A 13,843-nucleotide genomic window follows, 5' to 3' on the forward strand; every position below is an offset into this window, starting at 1 on the left:
GAAAAAATAAAACAGTAGCAAAATGATCCCAGTTTATAAAACCATTCTGGAATTTAGCTTTTTGTTCTTTCTTCACTTGGAAATCTCTCATGTCCTTTTAATATGGATATTTACCCACATTTTGCCTTTAGTTTTCTCCTGTTTATCACAATTTGTCCTCTGAAGAATTCATCCTTTCCTGTGACTTTAATTGTTCCCTCCTTCGAGATGATTTCTCAAATCAAAAACTTGCCAAACTTTTGTTTTGGGTCTTAGTCATATATTTCCACCAGCACTAAAATGCAGTGGCTTCAAGTTGGTAGTCCGAACTTGGCAGTGATGGGAGCTTATAAACCAGAGAAACTGGCAAAGTCTACAAATTCCATTCCCTTCCCCTGAAGTCCATTTTTAAAATATTTACTAGAGTACCATTAGCTGTCACCTGACTTTCATAATTTCACTTCAAACACAACATGTAGAAAGTAGAATTCATTTATCAAGCTAGCTGTCTTGCCATACTCAGATTATCTCTTGTTGCCTTGGGGACAGCACCGTTATTCCGCCTCATTTCTTAATGTTGATTGCCTTGGTCCTTGGTCCTCTTCTTTTCTCTGCCTCGTCTGTACTTGCTCCTTTGCTAATTTCATCCTGTCTCATGGCTTTATGCAGATTATATGTTGAGAACATCCCCAGTTATGTCTCCATCTCACACCTCTCTGCAGACCCCTACATACCATTGCCCATTGAACATGGCCGCTTGGATAGCTGATAGACATTTTGAGCTTCATATGCACTGAACTGCACGTACACATCTCTTCAACCTCAGTCCTCTCTATCTTGGTTTATGGCAACTCCATCCTTCTAGTTGTCAAGGCCAAAAAAACAAAACAAAGCAAAAAAACCCAAAACGAACAACAACAACAAAAACCCTGACTCTTCTCTTTCTTTCACACTCCCTATTTAATTTGTCAGGAGGAAATCCCATTGGTTCCACCATGAAAATCTATCCTGCTCACTTCTGACCACCTCCTTTTCTGTATCCAGGTGTGAACATTGTTGTGTCTCATTTGGATTCCTGTCGTGCCCTCCTCAAGGATCTTCCCTAGTCTATCCTTGCACCTTTATAATTTTCCCCGGGGCACACCAAGGGCTTAAAAATGTAAGCCAGATCTTGTTATTCTTTGACTCTAATGCTCCAGTGGCTCCGAGTTTATTCAGAGGGAAAGCCAAAGTTCTTATGATGGCCTGTAAAAGCCATTTAAGATTTACCCCAGATTTACTGTGATTTCATTTCCTACTCTACCCCCTCCTGCTTACTCTGAAGTTAGGTACACCGACATTCTTATTGTCATTGAGCTTGCTACATATGTTTCCGTTATTCCTCCTGCCTGGAATGTTTTTCCCCCAGGTAAAAGCGTGGCTAAATTCTTCCGTCTCTAAATTCTTCCGTCTCTTTCGTGGCTTTGTTCATCTCACCCCTCTTCAATGAGGTCAACCTTGACAACCTTATTCAATATAGTGTCCTGTCCCACCTCTTCCCTCAGTGCTGGTCTCCCCATCTCGTGCTCTACTTTAACATCTTCAAACATGGTACATCATTTCTATTTTTATGATACTGATTGTTCATTGTTTATCTCCCCCACCTAGAGGTCAAGCTACATGAGAGTAGGAGTTTGTCCATTTGCTTCCCTGATTTGCGTGAAGCATGAAGAGCTATGGTTGGCATGCCATGGGAACTGTATTAATATCTATGAATGAATGATCTGCTTTGAAAGACAGTTCATCTTTGACCTTTATTTCCTTCCCACTTCAATATATACTGAAATCCATCCTTTTAGAAGTCCTTCCTTGGTGAGGACTCAAAGGTGAGGGCTCAAAGAATAGGATGGGTTCTAAAGGAGTGGGCCACCTGTAGGGTTTTGGTCCAGAAACTTGAGGCTGGCCTGAGGGCTATGTTTATCTGAAATAATCAGGTACAGAAAGAGTACAAGAATGAGTGCTGAATATCAAATCGGAAATTAGAACTTACTTTAAGTCCAAGAGGCATGTGGAACTTCCCTGGAAACAGATAACAGATCTAAAGGGTCAGAAGGTGGAATTCGATGATGATGCAGTAGGGGAAGCAAGGTGTGAAGACCACAACAGTTACAAGTAGGCCTCTGGGCGTATTTCTACGGGCCTGCAAACCCTGCTACGGGTGGGTGGGTCGTCTGATCGAGCTACGGAATAGAGGTAGATGGTTCTGTCTTTCTGATGTTTCTTCCATTCATTCTGTCCTTTTCTTTCCTACTACTACCTAAATCCCTGCAAATGTGATTTGGTGATACAGGAATAGCCTGTTCTTCATGAGCACTGCTCTCCAACCCAACCTCTACCTCAATACCAGATGGATCTTCCAGATCAGGGTGTCAATTCTGTCCCTCTTTCCTTTTAAAATTCTTTAGTGTCTCCTCAATTGCTACTGGATAAGGGCCTGACTTGTTAGTTTAGAATTCAAGGTTTGGCTCCAACCTAGATTTTGAAATTTCTTTTTGCCTTACTTTCCTATAATCAATCATTTATTCACTCATTTAACAAATTTTTATTGACCTGAAGTATGTGCCAGGAATGAGCAAAGGTTTATCATACATGTACCATTCCTTAAGTCTACATTTTATGTTCTTATCTCTGCCCCCTTCCTAAAGCAATCCTCTCTTTCTGGGGTGTTCTTTTTCATCACACCTCTGACTATAGAAATCATATTTATCTTTTAATACATAGTTGAAATGCCTCACCGTCCACATTATCAGTCCTAACCATATCCATGACGACCCCATCTTCTGCTATAGACTTACCATGGCATCCACACCAGTGTATAATTTTGTCCCTCCTGTTACCGTTGCTTTTGCTCCCTTGTGGCACTCTCCTCTCTGGAAAGTGAATCTACTTGTTATCCCTGAGCATGCCATTCCCTCCTTACCTCGGGCTCACATTCCTCTATGGGCTTGTAGAACTCTTATTCCTTCTTTGGCCACTCAAATGAGTTCAAAAGTGTCTACTTCAAGAAACATTTCCCTGTCTCGTTCCCACCCTCTGACCAAATTCTAACAACCTCTTCTCCCTTTGGACATTCTCAGCATCTGGCTTTGTGTGCATTGAGGTACCTGTTTCATACTGTTCTGTATTCAATGAGTTACTGACATGCCTTTTCCCTCATGTGGCTTGAAGCTCATTTGGACCACAGGAACCACATTCTCTTTGGTGCTCTACCCCCACAGTATTTGGCCCAGTTCTCTGCTCATAGGAAAGCCTTCAGTAAGTGTGGAATGAATGAATGCAGAATGTGGAACAGGTAATTTGAACTTGTATGTTAATTGTCATGACAAATATCAGATCTGTGAAAGTTTAATACCTGGTATATAGTCTCAGGTATATTGTCTCAGACATATAAACTACATTAAATTCTATCATATATAATGCAGTCACAAAATAATTCTATAAATAAACATATATATATATATATATATGCATACATCTGTATATGTATAAAAATACCATATTAAGTTTCTACTATATATCTGGTGTATGTGTGCTCTATAGTAGATATATATGTGTGTGTGTGTGTGTGTGTGTGTGTGTATACATGTGTATGTGTATATATTAAACTGTATTAAATCTCTACTATTTTATGTAATACACATAGTACAGTCTTTCTGCATAGATACATATAGAAACCCATCTCTATGTATATGCACACATAAGCATGTATGTATATATATAAAATTCGGTATGCAGTGCCTAGTACATAATGGAAATTCAAGGCCATTGCCTTCCCTTGGGCTAAATGTATCAAGAAACTCAAAAGTTCTCTAACAGGAAGTACAGGTCAGAATATCATGGTCTCACGGCTATCTAGTGCAGAACATGGGTCACATGAGTGAAAGTGGTGACACCTGGGTGGTGTTGGCACAAGCCACCTGGATACCTCTTGACCCAGGAACATGCTATGAGCTGTGAGAGTATCTCATAAGTTTCCCGATGGGAGCCAGAAATAATGGTGCTTTTCCAGTTCCTGACCTTGTCCCTTTGTCCCTCATGTTCTGACACTGTGTCTGTCGGGCCAACCCTCTTATTAATTCCTGACTCTCTGTTCATCTCAGGGAGCCATCATCCCTCCAAGAAGAGTTTACGCCTTTTGGAACACTGGCAAATGTAGTAACAGGGCATGCTAGATGACTCTTCTGTATGAAAAATGGATTTCCCGGAGTGTAAATCCATCCCTCCACCTGACCCCCCCCCATTCAAATATAGATAATTCACTCCCTGCCAGTCACATCAGTGAATCCCCATCTGTAGTCTGAGGTCCAGGAAGAGATGCACAAACACATATTGTCTTTGCTTTTCAGCATCCCTTTCTCTTCCTTCCCTCCTCTCCTCCTCTCCTTTCCTTCCCTTTCTGTCTGCCCGCCTACCTCTTGCCTTCTGGTTCCTGAAGATGTGGCTCTGCTTTGATGTACTCGGTACACACAAGAAAACATTCTGATGGTTAAAGTAACCGTTGTCACCTTCTATGGAATTGTTGATATGTAGGCTTATGGATTGAAAGCGTCTCACCATTTGTTCTTATTGTACACTGCGTTAGAAATATTTTTTTGTTTGCTTCTTTGGAAGGAAGATGGAATTCAAACACATAATTAGCAACCTGTGAATTATGCCTCTAGTCTTTGAAGACCTTTGTGGGCTATGGGTTCTGAAAATACTGCTGCAGTCAGCAAGCACTAGGACTCTTGATTACTCTAAAACTGAATTTCAGGAGGCCTTGCTGGCCATGTTTGATCTCGTATTTGGTAGCTCTTTAGAAATGCCATAAAAACAAGCAGCACTGCTAGAGGAAGTAGGGAGGATTTTCTTATGGGATCACAAAGTTCAAATCACATCATGATAATCACCAATGGTTTGACAATCAGATTCTCATGGTTGACTGCTGTGCAAGAAAATAGAAATGCTTTTTAAAAAACATATTTTTAAAAAATGTCAATACTATTTGGGGTCTAGTGTTTCTTAAAATCTTTTCTGAGGTAAATGTTAAGGCAGGAGATCTTCACTTCATTACTCATCCTGGTCTTGAACCAAGAAGGTTGGAAGAACCCAATTGTCTATGCGTGGCATGTGTCCGCTTGTTACCTTCAACCTTTCCCAAAGAAACTGAGGCTGAATTTAGGCAATGCATAAAATCCTTTGAAATTTTTGCATTTAAAATCACCACTTGCAAAAAATAAATATTCTGATTGAAACAAAGGAAATCTATAATCAATGATACTCTCTATGGTCCATTTTTTAATTATGAGTGTAAGAACACATTCCCGCTTTATCTCTTTTACACATACTAGATGTGCCTGTTCCTCAACCCATCGTTATTAGCAAACAGCCTGGAGTTAACGTGTCTGAAGCGATTATTTAATTTGACAAGGGCAGTGCCAATCTTTCCCTTAGAGAATTTACATTACAAAATGTTGAAGAAGGAACTTCTTGGCCGAGTTGTCTGGCTTACCAGTAATTTTTGTTATTTTTAGGGTGTTTATAAGTGAGGTAAAAGCTCACCTGAGCCCTTAGGACACTGTTAAATTTATATTTTCTCTCTGCCAGTATCTGTAAGGGAAGAGTAAAATGAGCATCTTAGTTCCTTACTTTATGCTTTTCAATGCAACTAAATTCCTTAATCTAACACACTTACGATGACAGGGTCTGGAGAAACTGAAACTTTGAGAGTGGTTGGGTCATCCACCTTCCTTGAGGGGGCTAAATCAGGGGACATTGAGGATGTGTTAGAAAATGCACTTCAAAGTCTAGTTCAATAGGGAATACCAAAGTCTTTAGAACACACGAGATGACTGCTTATCTCCAGGGGGGTGAATGTATTAGAAAACATCATTATTGATGTTCAAAACATCATGGAGTTCTTACTTGAAACTTCTAAATGGGCTGCCAAAGAGAGGCTTGCTGATTTTTTGTTTAGGTTTTCGTCATTCACATCTATTGCAAAATTGTTAGTCTTCTTGGAAGTCTATTAAAAAACAACAACAACAACAACAACAAAAACCAACCTAGTCCTTTCATTTACAAGATTGTTGGAAGACTGTCTGTTATGTCAGTAATGAGATGTCTCCAGGAAGAAAATACTGATTGTATGCACTGAAGAGTATCATTGCTGGTGCCGAGAAAAACCAGGCATTATGGATACAGAGTAAAATGAAACTCTACCAAGCACACACAGATCTTGTCCCTTCCATACATGCCACATGCACATCTTGGTCCTGGGAATTGGGTGAGGATGGCTGGGAAAGGAGAGAGAAGCAATATGATGATAGAAAATAAAGATGTGTCTTCTAACACTTGTTTACTTGTCAGGGCTTTCTACAGATTTCTGGAAGGAGATACCACATCTCAGGAACAAAGGAGTGGGCTGAGCATAGTTCATGCTAGTAAAAGATGTCATTCAGTTTCATTGTTATTATGATTACCACAATTACAATTCAGAATCTGTGGTTGCCAAGAGGAAATTAGATAATATATAAAACATAGCAATAGATAGAATCCTCTCCAGAACTTCCAATTTAGACTCCTATTTCTGTGCCTTTGTTCATAACCTGAGAGAATTATGAAGATCATCTTTGGTCTACCTTTGAAAAAGCATTATTAAAAATAATCCATGTGATTTTTTAAAAAGCAGGAAAAATAAATTAGAGATACCAGGTATAGTTAAAAGTTATACACTGAGCTGAGCAGAGCAGACCACTAATGCAATTAGTAATTTATTCTCCATTCATGTTTTCCATCCATGATTTCTCAGGATACTTTCCAATATCCCAATTATATCACATGCCCTTTCATTTATTAAGGGAAACCTCATTTTATTCCTATCACAGATCAAAAGTTCAGATCTGTAAGTTATTAGATAGTGAACTGATCTTCAAAAGATAGACCAAAAATACATTGTTGGAACTCATCCTCAATCCTATTTCAAACTTCTACTCACTTTGGGACTAGAATAAGGGTCAGGAACCTAGATGAAACTGAAATATGATGGTATGAAAGAGGTGTGTTTGGGGCCAAGCCTCTGGGCTTAAAATAAGGGCTACCATAAATGTTTCTTCTTTTGATCAGTGCTCCACTCTGAGCCATTCCACAGAACAGGAGAAAGAGGGGCATAAGAGGGGTGCTGGTTGGGTCCTTCAACAAACAGGCTATACTGTTAAACTAGGGTTGATGTGCTTGAGTTCAAGATTTAGGTGGATTTTAAATCTTAAATCTCATAGTCAAATGACTGGATTTATATAGATTATATCTAAAACAGTGTCACTGTTGCTCTAAAGCCATTTTTGGGATGCCTCTCCACTGGATGCTAGTTGACAAAACCTAGATGTGTTAGAGTTAAGTGGATTACTCTGACTTTAATGGTGTGTGTGTGTATCTCTCTGTGTGTGTGTAAAAGAGAGAGAATGCCTGTGTCTCTATGGCCCTTTTTTTGGTTTTGCTTTATTTTGTTTATTTGTTTTTCTGGGACATGCTTCACATAGCAAAGCAAGAAAAGAAGAAAGGTAAAATTCGGCCAGCTCTCATATTGATTCAGTATAAGCAAAAAGAGCTATTCTTTTCTTATTTTTATCTATTGCAAAGCAAAACTATAAGTATAACAAGGATAATTTTAAAAAGAGAAAGACATCTAGAACTCATTCACTTTTAAGATGGAACAGAAGGGTACTAGGACAAGAATGCAAAAGTATATCTTGTCATCATTGTTCCAAAAGAAATTTTTGGGTGAGTCTGAAAAGTGCTCTGGTGTGAGTGCTGGTGGTTTAGAGATGCTATTGGCAACTTTTGCAGAAGGAACTTTTGAGAAGAAGCTGCCTGGCTGTGGTCATGCTGTCACCAGAAGTGTTCAGTAGAGTCTCTCAGAATCGTACATGGCAGTAGACGTGGAAGAAGTGGAGAGAGAAGGAAGGAGGTGTGTCTTTTCCAGAATTCTGTTTTAACAAGGGTGAATTCAGTATTCAAAGTTACCATCCAGACAATTGTGAAGGAGGAACGCACCATGACCAGTATTTGAACTCAGGCTTTAATAAAACAATTAAGAGAGTGGCCATAAAGAAACACATCCAAACTGAAGCAACATCTGAATTTGCAGTTGCATGTAACTGTCACCCACAACAAGATTAAGAACATTCCTGGCATTCTAGAATGTTCAGTTATACACTTCCCCCTAGAGGTAGCAATGATTTTTTACTTCTGTCACCATTGATGAATCATGCCTTATTACTGATGTTTATAAAAATGAAATAACACTGTGTGAACTTTTTGTGTGTCTCTGGCTCCTCAACATGATGTCTTATGAGATTTATTCACATTATTTTATGTATTGTTAACTTGTTTAATTTTTAATTCTGTCTACTATTCTATTTTATGTCACAATTTCTTTATGTGTTCTACTGCTGATAAACATTTGGGTTGTTTCCAGTTTCTGGCTATTATGAACAAGAATTTTCTGAATATTCCTGCACATATCTTTTGATGGATGTATGCATTTGTTTCTCTTAGGACTATGCCTAAGAGTGTGACTGCTGGGTCATACAATAATAATAGCAAACAGTTTTTCAAATTTGTTTGCCACCAGTTTGGCTTCCTCAAGGAAGATATGAATGTTCCAGTTTCTCCACATTCTTCCCAATAAGTGATATTATCAGTCTTCTGGATTTAGCTATGCTAAAAGGAATGTTTAATTTTCATTTCACTAATGATTAATTATATTGGTTTTTGCTAATTTGTTATGTGAATATTCTCTTTTGTATAGTGCCTGAATGTTGTATATTTGTCCAATTTAAAAAGTAAGTTTACAGGGCATCTGGGTGACTCAGTCGGTTGAGCATCCAACTTTTGATTTAGGATCAGGTCATAATCTCAGGGTCGTGAGATCGAGCCCTCATTGGGCTCCATTCTGGGTGTGGAACCTCCTCAGAATTCTCTCTCTGGGGTGCCTGGGTGGCTCAGTGGGTTAAAGCCTCTGCCTTCGGCTCAGGTCACGATCCCAGGGTCCTGGGATCGAGTCCCACATCAGGGTCTCTACTCAGTAGGGAGCCTGCTTCCCTTCCTCTCTCTCTGCCTGCCTCTCTGCCTACTTGTGATCTTTGTCTGTCAAATAACTATATAAAGTATTTTTTTAAAAAAAAGAATTCTCTCTCTGTACCCCTCTCCCTTCTGAAAAAAATGTAGAATTATCTTTCTTTTACTAGTTTGTAGGAGTTTCTGAGATATACTAATCTAAGCTTTTTTATTGGATATTTGTATTAGAAATATCTTCTCTTCCTCTTGGATTTTTCATTCTCTTCCTGGTATATTTTGATAAATTAGTTCTTAAATTTGATGTATATTGCTTTTGTGTACTAATTAAGGAATTATTTTCTACCCTAAGGTGTGAAGATACTCTGTTTTCTTTAGGAAAAAAATTTTTTTTTTTCACATTTTGTTTCTTGGGCTATTTCATGTTAGTTTTTGAATATGGTGTGAAATAATGAGGCAAGGGTCGTTTTTTTCCCTCATATAGATACCCAATTTCTCTAAAGCCACTTCATGAAAATAATTTTTTCCTACTGATTTTTAGTGGCATCTTTGTCATAAACCAATTGACTGTATGTATGTGCATCTATTTCTGGACACATAGTCTTCTGCAAATTTCTTTTCTACTTAGTATATCATGGTTATATTTTTATGATAATAAATATTCAACATAATGTCCTTTCAATGAATAGACAGGATTTAATTTATAGATGCACTAAAATTTACTTAATCCCTATGGCTTATGAATTCACTTATTAAATTTATTTTCTCTCTTACATATACAGAATTATTATGAATCTTTATTCCATACAAAAGCTGTAAGAACATCAAGACAATTAAATTTTTAATGAAAACAAGCTCTATTATATACTGTGAAGTGCGTTAACATCACATCAAAAGAACTGAATTCCAGTGAAAATTCTGCCATTTTATTAAGTCTCAGCTATAATTTTGGCACAATAATACCTACTTTTCAGAATTACAACAAGAATATAGCACATTAATGGACATGGGAATGCTTTGTAAATTACAAATTATTATAAAAAACATCTTTTGTTATTGATAAATAATAAAAGCTTGACAAGCATTATATCATTTTATCTTATTTGACAAACATAAAGTCATTTGAGCTTGTTCATGAGAAAATGGACCTTACCTGGGACAAGATTCTAATTTAGAAGAGACCTCCAATCTTTAGTAACTTTATAGTAATCTTTTAAACATTAAGTACCTGTCTTATCTCCAAAATTGGCACCATCCTAAATCAGTAACTGTTGGGTTAATCAAACAAATGATTTCAAAATTTCAAGAAGTACTTCCTCTGTGTTCCTTGTCATCACCTGATGAGACATGGCAGGCAGACTTGCTCACCTAGATTGCAAAAATCAATGAAGGTGTCTCAGGCATAAATTCAAAGACCTGGGAAAATGATGAGAATAAAACAGCCCATAAATTTACTATGGTTGGAGTCAGATAATTATGCATTGCTTGGACACTAGCAATTTCAGCCATGACATTGCAGAAGGATGGTCCTCTTAGACATTTTAGAATGGCCTGCAGGAGACATGATGACCTTGACATCTTCAGCCTTCCCAAAGTAGACAGCAACAAAGATGTGTCTGCCTTTGCTCAGTCCAAGGTGTTGGTGCTCACACTTAGCTCCTTGCATAGTTCCCAGACCTACATTCCTAAGCTCCAGGGAAATATGGATTTATTCAGAGCCACTAGTCCCAGTCCTGTGACATTTTAGTCAACATAGTGTCCTGTTTGTTGCATGTTAGCCAGTGGAAATAATAATCTAAATGACATGGAAACAGTGCATTTCCTGAAATCAAAAGACTGGAATTGGATGCAATTGTATTCATAGTGAATGCAATCTATCATTACAAATGTTTTGAAAACACAGACTTTGGAAAAAGAGTACATTTTATTGGTGAGCAAGGAGAAGATGAAATAACCACATGAAGTTGCTGAAAAGAAGCAATGAGTCATTACTCATAGGTGCAGTGTCCAACAGAGTCATGAAATTGTTGAGGGTAAAATGTCACATACCTGCTTTGTTGGTATATCAGTCACTGACCTGGTTCACAGTTTTGTGAACAGTAAGAAAAAAGTGCATTCTCCTTTAGTTTCAGTGAAGGACTATTATGATATGAATAGTGAAACTTTAAGTTTTCCTTGTATCCTTAGAACTAATAGGGTATCTGGAATCATTAAAACCACAGTGAAAGAAGATAAAGTGACTGAGAAACTAAAAATCATTTAACTGTGTTCTCCCAGAGAAGTTAAACATTTAATTCCAAATTGCAGAGATAACCTAAAAGAAAAGCTATCCAAAATTTCCAAAGAATAGGTTGTTAAAACTTCTTTATCTCATTACCTATTCTCACAACTGTTTGGTTAAGGTGGAGGATGTCTTCATTAGCTTTGTAATTTAAATCCTTAGAGTGTTAATTAAGGAGGGAAAAAGTCACAGCTTCTTTGGTGTTTTGTGGTTACTATGTACTGTCTAGAAAAAACAGAACTTAGATGCAGACACAAAGAGCTTGAAAGTAAAAGGGCTGGAAAAAGATATACCATGAGACAAGTAACCATAATGGATTTGGAGTAGTTATATTAATATCAAACAAAGTAAACCTCAATATAATAAGTATCATTAGAGACAAAGGAAGACATTTCATAATGTTAAAAGGGTCAGTGTATTAGAAATATACAATCATTATAAATGTGTATACACCTAATAACAGAGACCTCCAATACTTAAAGCAAAAAAAATAACAGATTTGAGAGGAGAAATACACAATTAAAAAATTGTTAGAGATTTCAGTACTCCACTCAATAATCAATATAACATAACAGAAAATCAACAAAGGTATAAAAGACTGAATGACATTATCAACCAATGTTACTTAACTGATACTGTAGCACATTTCACTCAAGAACTATAGAACACACATTTTTGGAATGGAATATTCTATAGGATAGACTATATGCTGGGCCGTGCAGTAATTCTCAGTATGATTTTTAAAAATTGAAATCATGCAAAGCGTATTTTCTGACCACAACAAAATTAAATTCGATATCCATGACAGAAGTGTGCCAAATATTTGGGTACTAATATACTTCTGAATAACCCACGGGTCAAAGAAGAAACCAAAAGGGGAATAAAAAATTATTTTGAGTTGAATGAAAACCAAAACAAAGTAGGTAGAAATTGTGGAATGCAACTAAGGCAATGCTTAGAAGGAAATTTATAATTCTAGATGCTTATACCACCAAAGAACAAAGTTTTCAATCCCAACAATCTAAGCTTCCATCTTAAAAAAATTTAAAAAAAATAGAAAAAGAAAAGTAAACTAATGCAGAATAAGCAGAAGGAAGGAAATAATAAAGAGTAAATTAGGAAATTATGTTTATAAATTACCAAAATTTACTCAAGAAGAAATAGAAAGTTGGAAAAGATGAGAACAAGCAAAGAAATTTAATTAGTAATTTAAAATCCTCCCACAAAGTCCTGCGTCTCCTGTCCTCAATAGTGCATTCTATCAATGCCTAAAGTGAAAACAATTTTTACAGACTCATAAAATAAATGAAAAGAAACATTTTTCATCTCATTTTTTTTTTCAGGCCAGAATTACCCTGATACCAAAGTCAGACAAAAATATCACAAGAAAAGAAAACTATAGATGGATATCCCTCAAAAATATAGATGCAAAACTCCTTAACAAAATACTAGCAAAACAAATTCAGTGGTATATCAAAAGGATGCTATGCCATGAGCATGTGAGATTTGCTTTAGGAGGGCAAACTTGGTGTTACAGCTGAAAACCAACTAACTGAATAACTATATTAATGGGATAAAGAACCCATTAATTAATGGGATAAAGATAAAGAACAGAAACCACAATGGCCATCTCAGTAGACACAGGAGACACATTTGTTACGTATATTTCTGGCCAGAGATATACAACGGTACCTCTACTTTGGAAAACATTTTGAGAGTTTCCTAAAAAGTTGACTATATCCTTACCACACAGTCTGGTAGTTCAAAGTTCCATGTCCAGGAATCTACACAAGAGAGGAGAAAAAGCACGTGCACACAAAGAATTGCATATGAATGTAAACAGCTCTACCATTCATAATAGTCCCCAACTGGAAACAATCCAAATGTCGATGAATTTCAAAATGTGGTTTATCCGTACAATTAAATGCTATTCAGCAATAAAAAAGGGAAGAAAACACTGATACATACTACAGCATGGATGAACCACAAAAACATTACCCTAAGTAGAAAAAGCCACACACAAAAACACAAATCTCTATGTTATTCAATTCCATTTATAGGAGATGTTCAGAAAAGGCAAATTTACTGAGACAGAGAGCAGTCAGTGGTTGCCTCGGTTTGGAGGTTGAAGCAGGGTTGAGTGCAAACAGACTCAGGGGAATTTTTTGGAATGCTGGAAATAGTTGAAAACTGACTTGTGATGGTTGCCACTCTGGAAATTTATAAAAATCATTTAATTCTACATCTGCAGTGGGTGGATTTTATGGTATGTGAACTACACCTTTAAAAAGGTGGTATAAAAAAGTCCGTATTTTCATCCGTAGAAGAAATGGATATACACAACATTATGTTTGGGTGTGTTTAAGAAGTGAAATAATTTAAACAAGTGTTTGACAGAGTAACAGTGAGTCCATGTTTGTCATCATCTTCCTCTTCCTCTTCCTCATCCTCCTCATCTTTATACTGAAATTAAACATCTGTCTTCAAGAC

At 37.0% G+C, this 13,843-nt stretch overlaps 1 protein-coding gene and 1 pseudogene across 1 annotated transcript in view; both read left to right on the forward strand.

Annotated features, from left to right (window-relative positions):
- The window catches only part of LOC132002931 (ubiquitin-conjugating enzyme E2 variant 3-like), a 60,503-nt pseudogene extending 49,168 nt beyond the window's left edge, over positions 1–11,335 (forward strand).
- The window catches only part of HS6ST3 (heparan sulfate 6-O-sulfotransferase 3), a 640,734-nt gene that overhangs the window by 456,725 nt on the left and 170,166 nt on the right, over positions 1–13,843 (forward strand). The window lies entirely within an intron of this gene.

This window comes from Mustela nigripes, chromosome 15, assembly GCF_022355385.1.
Source record: "Mustela nigripes isolate SB6536 chromosome 15, MUSNIG.SB6536, whole genome shotgun sequence".
Taxonomy (NCBI): Eukaryota; Metazoa; Chordata; class Mammalia; order Carnivora; family Mustelidae; genus Mustela; species Mustela nigripes.